The sequence below is a fragment of the Giraffa tippelskirchi genome, chromosome X (genome assembly GCF_054371585.1).
Source record: "Giraffa tippelskirchi isolate mGirTip1 chromosome X, T2T-mGirTip1v1.2.pri, whole genome shotgun sequence".
Lineage (NCBI taxonomy): Eukaryota > Metazoa > Chordata > Mammalia > Artiodactyla > Giraffidae > Giraffa > Giraffa tippelskirchi.
The window spans coordinates 22280232-22297745 of record NC_137289.1 but is presented as its reverse complement, the minus strand read 5'-3'; positions in this window follow the sequence as shown (position 1 = coordinate 22297745).

Below are 17514 nucleotides of genomic sequence, written 5' to 3'. Positions count from 1 at the left end.
AGGCCTTGGGCATCTATTATTTCTAATCTTCATAGCAGCCCCTAAAAGATGTGTTACTTCCCTCAGTTTTACAGACGAGGAAACTGATCCTCAGAGAGGATTGAGTAACTTGGACAGCCTTCAAAGTCCAGCATGGGATAAAAGCCCAGGCTAAACATATTAATACAAATTTGGATTTCAGTCTGGTTCTGCTACTTGAGAGCTGAGTGACCTCAAAAAGTGTGTTAAACTCTCTGAGTCTCAGTTTCCCCATCTGCAAAATTAAACAACAGTAGTTACTGCACAGGGCTTGGATGGGAGAGTCCAGGTAAATCTTGCAGCACAGTAGGGCTGCTACAGTGTAGGTGCTGCTGTTGCCCTGTCTACTACCACTAATAATACTCCTATTAATCTGTACAGCTTTCCACGAATGCCTCAGAGAAATAGTATTTCAGTGATGCAGACGATTCATAAATTTAGTTGACCATCAACGACTTTTTCAAATGATGTGTGAGTGAGACACTAACCAAAGCTCCTGACATATACTATATGATGGGATTAAAGTAGAGCATTCAGTGGACTCAGAGATCAATGGATTGCTGTAAGAAAATGACACAGTTTTCTTTGTGTACAAGTTTTACATTCATAGAAGATTAAAACTAATCTAAAGAAAAAATACTATAATTTTAGAACAAACTACATAAAAATAAAGCAACATGTATTTTAATAGGAAAATTGAATATCATATCTTCATGGGGGTATCAGTTGTGGCTTCCTGCCATCCTCTGTTCCTACATACCATTATAAAGTATTGATTAGAATAGAATAGCCAAAAAAAAAAAAGAATAGAATAGCCATATCAATATAAATAGGTATTTAGGGACAAGTTATCTAACCTCTCTAGGCCTACGTTTTCTTATTTGTAAAATGGGGATAATAATTGTACATAATATCACACAGAGTTTTGGGTAGGACTGAATGAACCCCCCCCCACCCCCCGTAAACTACTACATACTGACTAGGACACAGCAGCCAACCATCCATTAATTCAACACATGTTTGTTGAGTATTTTCTTTGTGCCAGGCATTGTTCCAGATGCTGACAATACAGAAAGAATATCAATTTCTGCTCTTAAGGAGTTTGTAGGCTGAGGGTAAACAGTGATAGAGAACAAGTAGAAGATGGTCAAAGAAGGAGGTGCCATGGGAATCAGAGGATTGCAACAGGAACATGCAGCAAGTAAGGCATGGAGAACAGCAAGCCATTTACTGTTGTTGTTTAGTCACTAAGTTGTGTCCAACTCTTTTGCAACCCCACGGACTGTAGCCCATCAGGCTCCTCTGTCCATGGGATTTCCCAGACAAGAATATTGGAATGCATTGCCATCTCCTTCTCCAGGATCTTCCCAACCCAGGGATTGAACCTGAGTCTCCTGCACTGGCAAGCAGATTCTTTACCACTGAGCCACCTACTGTGTGGCTAAACCAGGGCGGTGGGAATAGAAAACGAGGCCACCCACTTCAGTATTCTTGTCTGGAGAATCCCACGGACAGAGGAGCCTGGCAGGCTACAGTCCATAAGGTCACAAAGAGTCAGACATGACTGACACGACTTAGCATGCACACATGCACACGTAATTGATAAACAACATTATATTAGTTTCAGAGATACAACATAATGATTCAATATTTGTATATATTGCAAAATGTTCTTAATCACTACAATGCTACCTCTGCTTTGGAAGCTTGGGATGATAAAAGAAAAAACAATTTTTTTAATTTAAGATAGAGTTGACATATGATCCTGCAATCCCACTCCTGGGCACATATCTGTAGGAAATTTTAATTCAAAAAGATACAGGCACCCCAATGTTCATTGTAGCACTATTTATAATAGCCAAGTGCCGGGAGCCAGCCCATGAGATCCCACCCATGACAGAGTCACGGGAAAGAGGAATGATTGAGCACGGCTTCTCAGGCCTCAGGGATTCTCGGAAGGCTGCCTCAGCGCTCACCTTAAAGATATCTGTCTTTCTGATGTTTACTATAAAAAACCTCTTCTTATTTTCTATGACTTAAGCAAAAGGCCTTTCCCGATTTCCTTCTAAAATAGATCATTCTGAAACCTCAAATCAACAAGGCCCCTGAATGGTAGCACCCTAAATAAAATTATCTGGGATATAGAGTATGCTGATCTAAATTCCTTTTGCTAACATATTAGTTTGTTTAATAAATAAGCCTGTGCCTTTAGAGCTAATATACATGACTGCTCCTTAGTAATAAAACAGCATTGAGAGCCTCCGCACAGAAAGCCCCTATGGGCACAAAACCCTTCGTAGGAAAAAAGGCTTATTAGGAAATATAAGAAATATTGCTTTGTGAAACTGTTACTTAGTCTATATTTACTCACTATGTTTTTACTCTTAACGTATTTAGCCTATATAATGAAAGCATAATAGTTAAAAATTTATAAAAGTTTGGCTTTAATACAAATAATAAGACAATTGTTGATTTAACTGATGATTCTTACTTGGAGCTGACCTTCAGCTTGCTGTTCTTTGACTTTATGGAACTACATCCTTTTCTGTTAAGCTCAAGGCATAGAGTAAATTACCGAAAACAGGTTTTACCTTGAAACTTCCTGCTGATGAATTCTTTCCTGCTGTGCCCTATACAAAAGTGTTCTGACTGATCAACCCTTATCAATGGAGAGTCACAAGGTGTTAGCAGGCCCTCAGGCCAGAAGGTGATCTAAACAAAATGAGGCTTTTGGTAACTAAAAACATGCAAACAGTTTTGATGAAGGTCAAAACTGCTGGCCTATTAAGCTGAATTGATAGGCCCATTAAGCTGAATTCATATGCCCATTAAGCTAAATTGGTATGCCCACTAAGCTGAATTGGTATGACTCTATGCTTTACATTTGTTTCTATATACCACAAAAAATATAAAAGCTGTCTTAAAAATAATAAAGTTGGGAGACACTTGGAAACACCGAGACTTGCTGTGTCTTCTCATTCGCATCGCCGATGCCGTCCATCCTGAGGGAACCCCTGGACCTGCTGGAGCTGGACTCTGGCAGCCAAGACACGGAAGCAACCTAAACGTCCATTAACAGATGGGTGGACAATGAAGATATGGTATATATAGACAATGGAATATTACTCAACCATAAAAGAGAATGAAATAATGCCATGTGTAGCAACAAATGGACCTAAAGATTATCATGCCAAGTAAAATAAGTCAGACAGAGAAAAACAAATATGTGATATTGCTTATATATGAAATTAGAAAAAGATGCAAAGATACTTATTTACAAAACAGAAATAGACCCACAAACATAGAAAACAAACTTATGGTTACCAAAGAGGAAAGGGGTGGGGGAGGGGTAAGTAAGGAAGTTGGAGTTAATACATACACATTTCAGTTCAGTTCAGTTCAGTCGCTCAGTCGTGTCCAACTATTTGCGACCCCATTAACTGCAGCATGCCAGGCCTCTCTGTCCATCACCAACTCCCAGAGTTTACTCAAACCCATGTCCATTGAGTCGGTGATGCCATCCAACCCCTTCTCCTGCCCTCAATCTTTCGCAGCATCAGGGTCTTTTCCAATGAGTCAGCTCTTTGCATCAGGTGGCCAAAGTATTGGAGTTTCAGCTTCAACATCAGTCCTTCCAAAGAACACCCAGGACTGATCTCCTTTAGGATGGACTGGTTGGATCTCCTTGCAGTCCAAGGGACTCTCAAGAGTCTTCTCCAACACCACAATTTAAAAGCATCAGTTCTTCGGTGCTCAGCTTACTTTATAGTCCAACTCTCACATCCATACATGACCACTGGAAAAACCATAGCCTTGACTAGACAGACCTTTGTTATAAAATAGGTAAAAAGCATAGACCTGCTGTATACTACAGGGAACTATACTCAATATGTTCTAATATATTCATAAAATAATCTTTTATATATGTAAATATATATATATACCATTTAATCACTGTGCCGTACACCTGAAACTAATACAACATTTTAAATCAACTACATACTTCAATAAAAAATTTTTAATTTTAAAAACAGATGTGAATGTACTTGAAATGAAAGTGTTAGTCACTCCATTGTGTCCGACTCTTTGGACTTTAACCTGCCAGGATCCTCTGTCCATGGAATTCTCCAGGCAACAATATTGAAGTGGACAGCCATTTCCCTCTCCAGGGGATCTTCCCAACCCAGGACTCTTGCATTGCAGGAAGATTCTTTACCGTCTGAGCCATCAGGGAAGTGAAACAGAAAAGCAATCAAATGCTTTGTTAATAATGTAGTAAAGAAAGCAGTGACATGTTTTCCTGCTCTCTGCAAGTCCTTAGGCTGAAGCTTGTGCTCTTGGACCAAGAACCTGAATCTAGACTCCAGATTCCCCACTAACACCACGGAAGCCTGTAAAATGTTCTGGGACTGTGTAGGTGAGAATACCACTCACCCTTCTTCTTCTTCTTCTTTTTTTTTTTTTTGCTCTGGGTCACTGTAGAATCTTGAATGAACTTACTATTCAGGCTTCATAGAAGCCCCCCATTCAAACTATGGTTGGCGATTGAGATATTAGAAGCTCCATCTCTAGGCTACTTCTGTGGTTCTTGGACCTTGTAGCCTGCCTGTAGAAGGAGATACATTCTCTGGCCAAGCTCCCCAGAGGAAACTTGAGTGGCCCAATATTTATAAAGCTGGTGATAAAGACCAATAGGTAGAGTTCTTCACATTGGCTCTTGACATTGACCTTCCCTACACACACACACACACACACACACACACACTTTAAGAAGTCTGAGTTTCTCTCCGTGTTGATTACTCTAGAGTTGGCTGATATTAAATAACTCCTCTTTCAGGAATGTTTTGAGAATGGTCAGTTTCCGGAGTCCAGCTCCAGCAGGTCCAGGGGTTCCCTCAGGATGGACGGTGTCGGCGATACGAATGAGAAGACACAGCAAGTCTTAGCGTTTCCAAGTGTCTTCTACTTTATTGTTTTTAAGACAGCTTTTATATTTTTAGTGATATATAGAAACAAATGCAAAGTATAGAGTCATACCAATTCAGCTTAAGGGACATACCAACTTAGCTTAAGGGACATAACAACTTAGCTTAATGCTGCTGCTGCTGCTGCTGCTAAGTCGCTTCAGTCGTGTCCGACTCTGTGCGACCCTATAGATGGCAGCCCACCAGGCTCCACTGTCCCTGGGATTCTCCAGGCTTAATCGGTATATCTTAATGGGCCTATAAAGTTAGCTCAATAGGCCAATAGGATCCTCATCGAAGCCATTTGCATGTCTTTAGTTACAAAAAAGCCTCATTTTGTTTACATCATCTTCTGGCTTGGGGGCCTGCTAACACCTTGTGACTCTCCATTGATAAGGGTTGATCAGGCAGAACACTTTTGTATAGGGCACATCAGGAAAGAATTCATCCACAGGAAGTTTTAAGGTAAAACCTGTTTTTGGTAATTTACTCTATGCCTTGAGCTTAACAGAAAAGAATGTAATTCCATAAAGTCAAAGAACAGCAAGCTGAAATTCAGCTCTAAGTAAGAATCAGTTAAATCAACAATTGTCTTATTATTTGTATTAAAGCTAAACTTCTACTTATATAAATTTCTAACTATTATGCTTTCATTATATAGGCTAAATGGTCTAGTGGTTTTCCCTACTTTCTTCAATTTAAGTCTGAATTTGGCAATAAGCAGTTCATGATCCGAGCCACAATCTGCTCCCGGTCTTGTTTTTGCTGACTGTTTAGAGCTTCTCCATCTTTGGCTGAAAAGAATATAATCAATCTGATTTCGGTTTTGACCATCTGGTGATGTCCACGTGTAGAGTCTTCTCTTGTGTTGTTGGAATAGGGTGTTTGCTATTACCAGTGAGTTCTCATGGCAAAACTCTATTAGCCTTTGCCCTGCTTCATTCTGTACTCCAAGGCCAAGCTTGCCTGTTACGCCAGGTGTTTCTTGACTTCCTACTTTTGCATTCCAGTCCCCTATAATGAAAAGGACATCTTTTTTGGGTGTTAGTTCTAGAAGGTCTTGTAGGTCTTCATAGAATCGTTCAACTTCAGCTTCTTTGGCATTACTGGTAGGGGCATAGACTTGGATTACCGTGATACTGAATAACCATTCAATATGGCCTTGCCTTGGAAACGAACAGAGATCATTCTATCGTTTTTGAGATTGCATCCAAGTACTGCACTTCGGACTCTTTTGTTGACCATGATGGCTACTCCATTTCTTCTAAGGGATTCTTCCCCACAGTAGTAGGTATAATGGTCATCTGAGTTAAATTCACCCATTCCAGTCCATCTTAGTTCGCTGATTCCTAGAATGTCGACGTTCACTCTTGCCATCTCCTGTTTGATCACTTCTAGTTTGCCTTGATTCATGGACCTAACACTCCAGGTTCCTATGCAATATTGCTCTTTACAGCATCAGACTTTGGCATCTATCACCAGTCACATCCACAGTTGGGTATCGTTTTTGCTTTGGCTCCATCCCATCATTCTTTCTGGAGTTATTTCTCCACTGATCTCCATTAGTATATTGGGCACCTACTGACCTGGGGAGTTCATCTTTCAGTGTCCTATCTTTTTGCCTTTTCATACTGTTCATGGGGTTCTCAAGGCAAGAATACTGAAGTGGTTTGCCATGCCCTTCTCCAGTGGACCACATTCTGTCAGACCTCTCCACCACGACCCATCCATCTTGGGTGGCCCCACACGGCATGGCTTAGTTTCATTGAGATAGACAAAGCTGTGGTCCGTGTGATCAGATTAGCTAGTTTTCTGTAATTCTAGTTTCAGTGTGTCTGCCCTCTGATGCCCTCTCGCAACACTTACCGTCTTACTTGGGTTTCTCTTACCTTAGGCCTTGGGTAATTCCTCTCGCCACCGCCGCCGGCCCCCAGCCACCGGCTCAGCCTAGCCCCTGTTGGCCGCCGCCCCCGGCCCCCAGCCCCCGGCCCGGCCTAGCCCCTCTCGGCCGCCGCCCCCAGCTCCCGGCCCCCGGCCCGGCCTAGCTCCTCTCGGCCAGATCAAATCCCTTATGAGTATACAGTGGAAGTGACAAATAGATTTAAGGGACTAGACCTGATAGACAGAGGGCCTGATGAACTATGGACAGAGGTTCGTGACATTGTACAGGAGACAGGGATCAAGAAAATCCCCATGGAAAAGAAATGCAAAAAAGCAAAATGGCTGCCTGAGGAGGCCTTACAGATAGCTGGGAAGAGAAGAGAAGCGAAAAGCAAAGGAGAAAAGGAAAGATATTCCCATCTGAATGTGGAGTTCCAGAGAATAGCAAGGAGAGATAAGAAAGCCTTCCTCAGCGATCAGTGCAAAGAAATAGAGGAAAACAACAGATTGGGAAAGACTAGAGATCTCTTCAAGAAAATTAGAGATACCAAGGGAACATTTCATGCAAAGATAGGCTCGATAAAGGACAGAAATGGTATGGACCTAACAGAAGCAGAAGATATTAAGAAGAGGTGGCAAGAATACACAGAAGAACTGTACAAAAAAGATCTTCACGACCCAGATAATCACGATGGTGTGATCACTCATCTAGAGGCAGACATCCTGGAATGTGAAGTCAAGTGGGCCTTAGAAAGCATCACTACAAACAAAGCTAGTGGAGGTGATGGAATTCCAGTTGAGCTATTTCAAATCCTCAAAGGTGATGCTGTGAAAGTGTTGCACTCGATATGCCAGCAAATTTGGAAAACTCAGCAGTGGCCACAGGACTGGAAGAGGTCAGTCTTCATTCCAATCCCAAAGAAAGGCAATGCCAAAGAATGCTCAAACTACCGCACTATTGCACTCATCTCACATGCTAGTAAAGTAATGCTCAAAATTCTCCAAGCCAGGCTTCAGCAATACGTGAACTGTGAACTTCCAGATGTTCAAGCTGGTTTTAGAAAAGGCAGAGGAACCAGAGATCAAATTGCCAATATCCGCTGGATCATCGAAAAAGCAAGAGATTCCAGAAAAACATCTATTTCTGCTTTATTGACTATGCCAAAGCCTTTGACTGTGTGGATCACAATAAACTGGGGAAAATTCTGAAAGAGATGGGAATACCATACCATCTGACCTGTCTCTTGAGAAACCTGTATGCAGGTCAGGAAGCCACAGTTAGAACTGGACATGGAACAACAGACTGGTTCCAAATAGGAAAAGGAGTACGTCAAGGCTGTATATTGTCACCCTGCTTATTTAACTTATATGCAGAGTACATCATGAGAAACGCTGGGCTGGAAGAAACAGAAGCTAGAATCAAGATTGCCGGGAGAAATATCAATAACCTCAGATATGCGGATGACACCACCCTTATGGCAGAAAGTGAAGAGGAACTAAAGAGCCTCTTGATGAAGGTGAAAGAGGAAAGTGAAAAAGTTGGCTTAAAGCTCAATGTTCAGAAAACTAAGATCATGGCATCTGGTCCCATCACTTCATGGGAAATAGATGGGGAAACAGTGGAAACGGCATCTGGTCCCATCACTTCATGGGAAATAGATGGGGAAACAGTGAAAACCGTGTCAGACTTTATTTTTGGGGGCTCCAAAATCACTGCTGATGGTGATTGCAGCCATGAAATTAAAAGACGCTTACTCCTTGGAAGGAAGGTTATGGCCAACCTAGATAGCATATTTAAAAGCAGAGACATTACTTTGCCAACGAAAGTCCATCTAGTCAAGGCTATGGTTTTTCCAGTGGTCATGTATGGATGTGAGAATTGGACGGTGAAGAAAGCTGAGCGCTGAAGAATTGATGCTTTTCAACTGTGGTATTGGAGAAGACTCTTGAGAGTCCGTTGGACTGCAAGGAGATCCAATCAATCCATTCTAAAAGAGATCAATCCTGGGTGTTCATTGGAAGGTCTGATGTTGAAGCTGAAACTCCAATACTTTGGGCACCTCATGCGAAGGGTTGACTCATTGGAAAAGGCCCTAATGCTGTGTAGGATTGGGGGCGGGAGGAGAAGGGGACGACGGAGGAGGAGATGGTTGGATGGCATCACCGACTCGATGGACATGGGTTTGGGTAGACTCCGGGAGTTGGTGATGGACAGAGAGGACGGGCGTGCTGCAATTCATGGGGTCGCAAAGAGTCGGACACGACTGAGCGACTGAACTGAACTGATATAGGCTAAATACGTTAAGAGTAAAAACATAGTGAGTAAATATAGATTAAGTAACAGTTTCATAAAGCAATATTTTTTGTATTTCCTAACAAGCCTTTTTTCCTGTGAAGGGTTTTGTGTCCATAGGGGCTTTCTGTGCGGAGGCTCTCAATGCTGCTTTATTACTAGGGAGCAGTTATGCACATTAGCTCCAAAGGCACAGGTACATTTATTAAACAAACTAATATGTTAGCAAAAGGAATTTAGATCAGCATACTCTATATCCCAGATAATTTTATTTAGGGTGCTACCGTTCAGAGGCCTTGTTGATTTGAGGTTTCAGAATGATCTTTTTTAGAAGGGAATCAGGACAGGCCTTTTATCTAAGTCATAGAAAATAAGAAGAGGTTTATTATAGTAAACACCAGAAAGACAGATATCCTTAAGGTGAGCCCTGAGGCAGCCTTCCGAGAATCCCTGAGGCCTGAGAAGCCGTGCTCAAATCCGTCTTTTTTCTCATGACCCTGTCGTGAGTGGGACTCTTGTGAGCTGGCTCCCGGCAGTCAGTCTTATTCCTAATGGCTGGGCCCCCTCTAATTTTCCATTCCCTTAAACTGGTGGGATGTACAGAAGGTAGGGTGGTATGAGAGCTCTCACTGTCACTGTCCTGGGAGGTGCTGATACCAGAAAATATTCCTGAGCTATACCCCTTTGCACTTTGACACCTTGAGTCTGGGGGACTAGAAAAGGGTTCCTCTTGCAAAAGCTTCAGAATTACCCCTTATGATTTATGAAACAATTGTTAAACACAAGGTTTCATTGAGGACATATGAATTAGGGAGGATGATAGAGTGTAGAGGTGGGAATAATTGATGTGTAAGGTCCAAAGACTCTCAACCTAGAGAGAAGAAAAGAGTAGCTGTCTTACAAAACTGTATTTGGGACCAGAGGAGTGCTAGAAAAGCTTCAAGAAGGTGGAGCTTTAAGGAAGTGAGACACCAAATGCCATATACATGCAGAGGGTGGTCTGGGAGCCTTTCTCAGTAATTACGTCCAGTCTAATGAGATTTTTTAAAGCTAAATTTGTGTTATAGTAGTCCAACCAGGGGCAGCCCAAGGCAAAGGAGCACTGGCCTCCTCCCAGTGATGTGCTGGCACCAGCTACAGTTAACTGAATATGTGCATCTCATCTTAACCCAGGGTTTAGTAATATCATGGCTTAAAATTGGCCATGGCCAGAGAATTTACACCAACGAACAGGCAAATGCTACAAATCAGGGCTTTCTTTCCCCTCAGAAAGCCATTTGTTAAACATCTACTAGCAAACCACTTCCAGTTTTAAATTTTAGGACAGTGATTCTCAGTGGTAAACAGGAACTACCAAGAATCTTGGTGATTTTCATACTCTCAAGAGAATTATGATCATTCTAAAGCATTCCTTGTCCCCCCTAATTTACTGCTGTGGAAAGCCACCTTGGGGGTGGGTCAGATTTCTAGAGTATTTGGTGCATTCAAGAGGTACCAATATGTTTTAGCACCCTCCCCACTTCCTAATAATAGCTCAGATGGTGAAGCATCCTCCTGCAATGCAGGAGACCCGGATTCTATCCCTAGGTTGGGAAGATCCCCTGGAGAAGGAAATGGCAACCCATTCCAGTATTCTTGCCTGGAGAATTCCATGGACAGAGGAACCTGGCAGGCTAGTCCATGGGGTTGCAAAGAGTTGGGCACGAGTGAGTGACTAACACACGCCACTTCCCAATAACTCTCAGCCACAATCCTATTTCATGGTAGAATGGGTACATGGAGTAGACAAGTAAGGAACGGAGGTAGTACTAGGCAAGTGGTACTCTGGGACAGTGAGAAAGCCCAACTGGACCAATTAGGTTCCAACAGCAAGACCTGGGGTGTGGGGGCAGAGCTTTGGAGATGGGAAATACCTTCTCTGAGAGGTAGAAAGAGAAGCTGGGGCCCACTCAAGGAGCTTGAGTTTTAGCATATCCTTTGTCCAGGATTTCAATTACTAAGGGCACAGTTTGGGGCATTAAGTCACTCCCTGAAGCTATAAGGGTATTTTCAGGACTGTGAAGGAAGATTCCTAGAATAAATCAAATGCAAGTGATGAACCAGAACTGAAACTTATTTAATCAAAAGTTTCATGGTGAGCCATAAGGCATGGAGACCTGCATGATCAGGCTTCTGAACGCCTGTCATAAAGCAAATCAACAGTATGATTGCCTAGGTGAATATAACTTACGGTTAATGGATGGATAGAAAAAAAAGATGTTTTGTGGTGTTCTCATCTAGCAGGACCACAAGGTTCTGTTTGGCCTATATACCATTTACCAGAAAGGTAAACTATTGCCCCACTGTTCCCATATAATAATTCTCCTAGCATCACAAGATGCCTTTTATTTATATAAGAAACAATGGGAAGAAAACCTATGTATGTGCTTGTATGTTGTGTGCATCTGTGTACATGGGATGAGGGTTCAGGTATAGACTTATAAAATGAAGGGAACCTCTGAGAGTGGGCTGCAAAGTGTCTCATTGTCCGCTTTTCATATATTGGAAAATGGCCCCAGAAGGAAGGAGGTGGGCTCAGTCCCACTGCCTTGGTGGGCAGGCAGAGTGGCTTCAATGAGCAGTTTAGGTCTGACACAGGCAGGATGCTTTAAAGTGCCAATGCCAGGAAAGTTTGTTTTTCTGCTTCGGAGTCTGACTTACCTCCAGTGTATCTAAATTGTAGGGATTTGAGGTGGGGGGTGGGTTGGAGTTTGAGGAGAAAAAGGGAGGTAATGTCAGTCGGGAACTTTTAATCAGTTGTCCAAAGGAAAGTAAAGAAGTCAACAAATGGGTTCTTTTAGCTCCCTTTATTGTATGATTAACTAATTATATAATTAAAGTTAAATGGAGACATCTAAACTGCAAGAGCAATACAAATTAGCAGTTTAAAAACCTATCACTTCAACATCACCCACTGTTTACAATCTGTTTCTGTCAGTTTACAGGCAATCATTTCAATGCACATGCATCTCTCTGAGTTTTATTTTTCATGCTCTAAGATACGATCAAATTTTCTAAAAGATCCAAGTACCCTTGACAGAGGGTGGGGGAAAACTTTCTTTCTCTGAACAAGTCTGCTAATTTTGTATAGGTTATTACTTTCACATTCACAACAAAATTATTTTTTCTTATTTTATCTATCATATTCCAATATCTCCCTATCCCACTCACCACTAATTATCTTGCTGTGTTCATATCCTCTCTCCCATGTACCCCCTTCTCCATCCCTTCCATTTTTTTTTTTTTACTTTTTCTTCTCTCTTTCTCATGCAGAGTAGAGATAGATACAGATATAGATGTACATATACACTCTTAGTAACAAATGTCACCATTACATTTGTACTTCATTTTCACTAACTCCCTTGGCAAAAATGCAATTAATCATAAAACTAAGATCTGCATTTTTTAAAGAAACAGCTTTGTAAATCAATTTAGTCACTTATCTCCAGAAGCACCCTCTCCCTGGGCTGCAGCTGTCTGCAGTAAAGCCAGAAGTTTTGGAATTTTGCTGACAAATGCCTTGAAGTCATCCTGATTGTCAAAGATTTTTCTCTCATCTTCAAATATGAAAGATAGCTTGGCTGGGTGGTTCGCTGGAGGCTTCAGGCCCAAGGACTTCAGCTGGTAGTAGATCTTGGCTCCAACTCTGTCTTTCTTGCACTGTAACTAAGGCATAGTTAGGGGTTAGACCTACCTTTGTTGAAAATCAGTTCTCCTCTTTTCTGAGCAGCTTGCAAGATTATTTCTTTTCCTTTCAAATTCAAGAACTGTACAATTATGTGACTTGGCCTTTTAGTTTGAGAGGTATATTCGAGTTGGGACCTGTTTATTCTGTGTGTAAGTTGAGATCTATGTTTAGCTCTGCAAAATTTATTTTCAATAATTTTGTTAATAACAGTTTCAAGGTTACTCTCATTTTCCTCACCTTCAGAGATGCCAGGTACACAAATATTATACCTCCCTGATGTGTTTTCAAAATCCATCACCTTTTCTTCTAATGTGAGGGACTGTTTGCTTAAAATTTTTTTCTTTTGAGACTGAAGCTCAATTTGCTCTTCATTTGTACTGATTCTCTCTTCCATGGTATTTATTCAATAATTTTCCTCTCTCAAGGTTTCTTTCAGTCCTGTGATCTTTGATGAGCTTTTCCTGGGTGCTTTTTAAAATGTCCACGTGGTCCTGAATCACTTTCACGGTGGAAAACAACATCTCCCTCATATTGGCCCTTTCTTTGGGTTCTGCCTGCTGCTTCTCCAAGCCAGCTATATCTCTTAAACCCTCTGAGGTCCCTGGCTCCTCTGCAGCATCACAGTGCTTCTTGCTTGCTCCTAAACTTGTCTTCATCATTTTCTTCATTCTCTTTTAAGCTTGAGTAGTGTTTGCCCTCTTTTTTTCCTGCTCTTGTAGCTAAAGCTTCTGTTGGCTTCAAGGTGTTTCCGAAGCTCAGCAATTTGGTTCTGTACACAGCTGCTCTCTCCTATTCCCCAGAAGCTCAAGAGCTGGGATCTTTTAATCAAAATCCAACACCTATTTTAAGCTCAGAAAACTATAAGAAATTAAGGTATAATTAACTGATGTGCTCTCCTCTAACAGCATTGAGAATAAGAGTTTCATAGCCCTACAGGTAAGATGAAGAAATAGATAGATGCATAAATAAAAAAAAGCACACATATAAAGACATCAGTACACTAAATACCTGAATACATCAATATACAGACACAAAAAACATTATATAAAGGCACAAAAACACAAACATGGAAATAAAAACGTACATTAAAATGAGCCTCATGTGTTCAAAATATTTAGCTTCTTCCTGACTGAGGGTACACAGAATATGTTTCTGATTAAACAACTAGGTGCATTAGAATTATAAAGTAGGGAGTGAGAAAAGTTCATCTAAACGTTTCAGTGTTTGTGGAAAGAAATTTTGACTTTGTGTCAGGGGGCTTGAATTTCAGGCCTGGCAGAGCCACTTATTAGCTGTGTAATTGTGTGACATTTGGCAAGCTACTGAAAGTTATTTGAGTCTCCGTCTCCTCATCAGTCAAATGAGTATTCAATAACTGTGAGTTAAATCTGAATATAGGACTCTTTGTTACCCTCAGCCTAATCATGTTTTTTTTTTTTTTTAAATATCTCTTTGCAGTGGTATCTGGGATTTAGCTTGGTGATGATGGCAGAGGTAGAGACAGGACTGTGATGGGGAAGGGAAAACTTGAATAGGACTCAAATGGATATTTTCTTAGGTCCCATAGCATCATTTTTCTTTTTGAACATTTAAAAAATTGGATTCAGCTTGATTATATCCAAACTAGTATAGAAAGGGATGAGAGAGATGAGAAAATAAAGATAAACTCTGCCTTCAAGATTATGACCTAATGGGAGATATAACCATATTCACAGCTAAGTATAATATAATACAGAGCATGGTAAGTTTTGAAAGACAGACGTTAGATAAAACATTATGGGACTGTAGAGGAGAAAACAGTTAATTCTGCTTGGCAGCACTTAGGAAGTTCTTCATCCGAGCCCTCCGGACTGAAGCATTCCCATCATCAGGTATGGTGAGGGCACTTATGAGGCTTCCTACTTCAAAACATCTGCTTCACACACCCAATGTGTCCCTGACATTCCACCATATGATTTCCCCTTTTTTGGGACTAGAGGGCAAAGAAGTACAAAGTACGGCAGCACAAGGTGTGTGGAAAGTGTCTGGAAATGAGGCTAAGGACATGGACGGGAGCCAGATCATTAAGGGCCATGTGTGCCCCATCGCACTTCTTAGTAAGATTTCTTCCTTGTGCTAAATTGAAAGGCCAGATCATGGTCTAGGTCCAAGGGGAGGGCTTCTAACCAAGCAGAAAATGACCTTCTCTAGCTTCTAATACTCCCTGACGTTAGTTATGCTCTCCTCAGGGACAAGGCTCAGAGGCCACTTTTTGAGCTGACAGTCCACCTGTCCCTCTAATTCAGTCTCCTAGTAGTTCAGGTTTCTGTTTCAAAAGAAAAAAAAAAATCGGAGACAGGGAGGTTTATAATTACAGTTATACATATTAAATACCCATATATGAAAATACTGGCACTTTCAGAGATCTGGTAATTTAAAAATCAGTGTCTATCTCAGTCTCTAATGTGTCCAAGTAGATAACCTTGAATGGGTTTGGAGGAGGACAGTTTAGAGAAGGAGATGTTGTGTAGGGGGAAAAAAATAAAAATTAAGTGCAGTAAATTCAAATGCAAAAGATGATTTCATCTGATTTTCATATCAATTCTCAGAAATATTGAAAATTACTATTGGAAACCAGTAAAAAACTCGATCAAATTCACCCACTAAAAATTAGAACAGCTGTTTCGTACCTCTTCATTCAAAGCAACTTAAAAAATAGTCTTTAGAGCTCACAGTGTTTAGGTACTGTGAGATCTTAGGCAAATGGGGTATTGCACACATACTTTGCTTTCTAGTTTTGAGGATACATGAGCGAACAAAACAGAAAAAATTCCACATATTAATCAGTGAATATTTTTGCTAAGTATATGGATAAACAAACTTTCTAATGCTTCAGTATAAGAAGCAATTTTCACAGCTTTAAGTTACTAAAGACACAGAACTGACTTTTCTGCAAGCTGTGACAATTGAATTTGTGGATGTCAGTGGCTAGGGTTGGTTTGCGGGTAGATAACTAAAGAGATTTTTTGTATGGCCCTGTCTAATCTCCTTTTCCTGTACCCTTTTCTTCAGAACCAAGTGAACAAAAAGAAGAGGAAGGGTAAGATTGTAGGAGAAAGATCATCAAAAGCCTTATACATGTTTAAAAAGAAGTAGAGGAAAAGGTTTGGCCAGCTGGCATTAAAAATATTTTTGATTAACTGTGTGACCTTTACCTACAGATGATATTTTCTTAATATTTTTAACAAGATCTCCGGAAACTTAGGATGGCATAATCCACTGGGGAAATTGCAGTGCCAGGGAAATTGACAGTACAATTGTCGTTGGGCATTATGATGTTAAAAATATATATTAACTAATGGAAATAGTGCTAGACACTAATTAAAGTATCCAAATGACTTGTCATTATTAATAACTTTGTACTTCAACAAGGAGCACTTGCTGTGGAAGTTCTGTGACTATCCTGGGCACAGCATGACAATATTTTAAAAATATGTACACCATGAAAGAATCCAACTTGAAATAGCTGTAAGATGGCGCCAAAAAGTTACCAAGTAGAACTTAGCACAAACTCAAAATGAAGTGGAAGTCTGTTCTTATGACCTCAAGAAGTAGTTTAAATTTTATACTTTTTGAAAATAACATGCACTTTCTTGAATTTCAAATGGTTAACCCCATTGCTTATTTACTTAACCAACCTTTATTGAATGTCCACTATGAACAAGGAACACACATATTTAGTGGAATAAGATAGAGGGAAGGACAAAAGAATGCAAAACCCTTTGCGTATACTCTGGCAGCTAAAAGATTAATAAAACACATTCACTGCCCTTCTAGTAACTAAAAGTCTAGAAATAGAACAAAGATGTGTAAACAAGTAAAAATAAAAGAAGAATGTGCTAAAATTTGACAAGAATATTGCAGGAAAAAAGGTCATAAAGATTTTAGTAAAAGGCAATATTTTTAATATTCTTTCTAGCTGAAGGGGTCCGTGAAAGCCTTGTGGATAAGGCCACATTTTAACTGAACTCTGAAATACAGTTGGATTAATCTGGTGACTGTAAATACTGGATAGTTAGTTCTCCAAGAGGAGAGAGGGTGACTTACTCATCTGTGTACCTCTTCTGCTTAACACGGACATAGTGCTAATAATAGTTACTGTTTATCACATGCTTACTATTTGTGGGGCACCATGTTAAGCATTTTCTATACATTGTCACATTTACCTTGAGAACACTTCTGTGGCAGCGATAGGGACAGTAGCAGCAACAACAACAACAACATTTATGGAATGCTGACTGGGAGCCAGGTACCTTCCAAGACCCCTGGTGGATGCCTGAAACCACAAAGAGTACCAAATCCTATATACACTATGTTTTTTCCCTTATACATACATACCTATGATAAAGTTTAATTTATACATTAGACATAGTAAGAGATTAATAATAACTACTAATAAAATAAATAATTATAATGGTATACTGTAATAAAGGGCTTCCCTGGTGGCTCAGTGGTAAAGAATCCACCTGCCAATCCCCGGGTCAGAAAGATCCCCTGGAGAAGGAAATGGCAACCCACTCTGATATCCTTGCCTGGGAAATCCCATGTACAGAGGAGCCTGGCGGGCTATAGTCCATGGGGTTGCAAAGAGT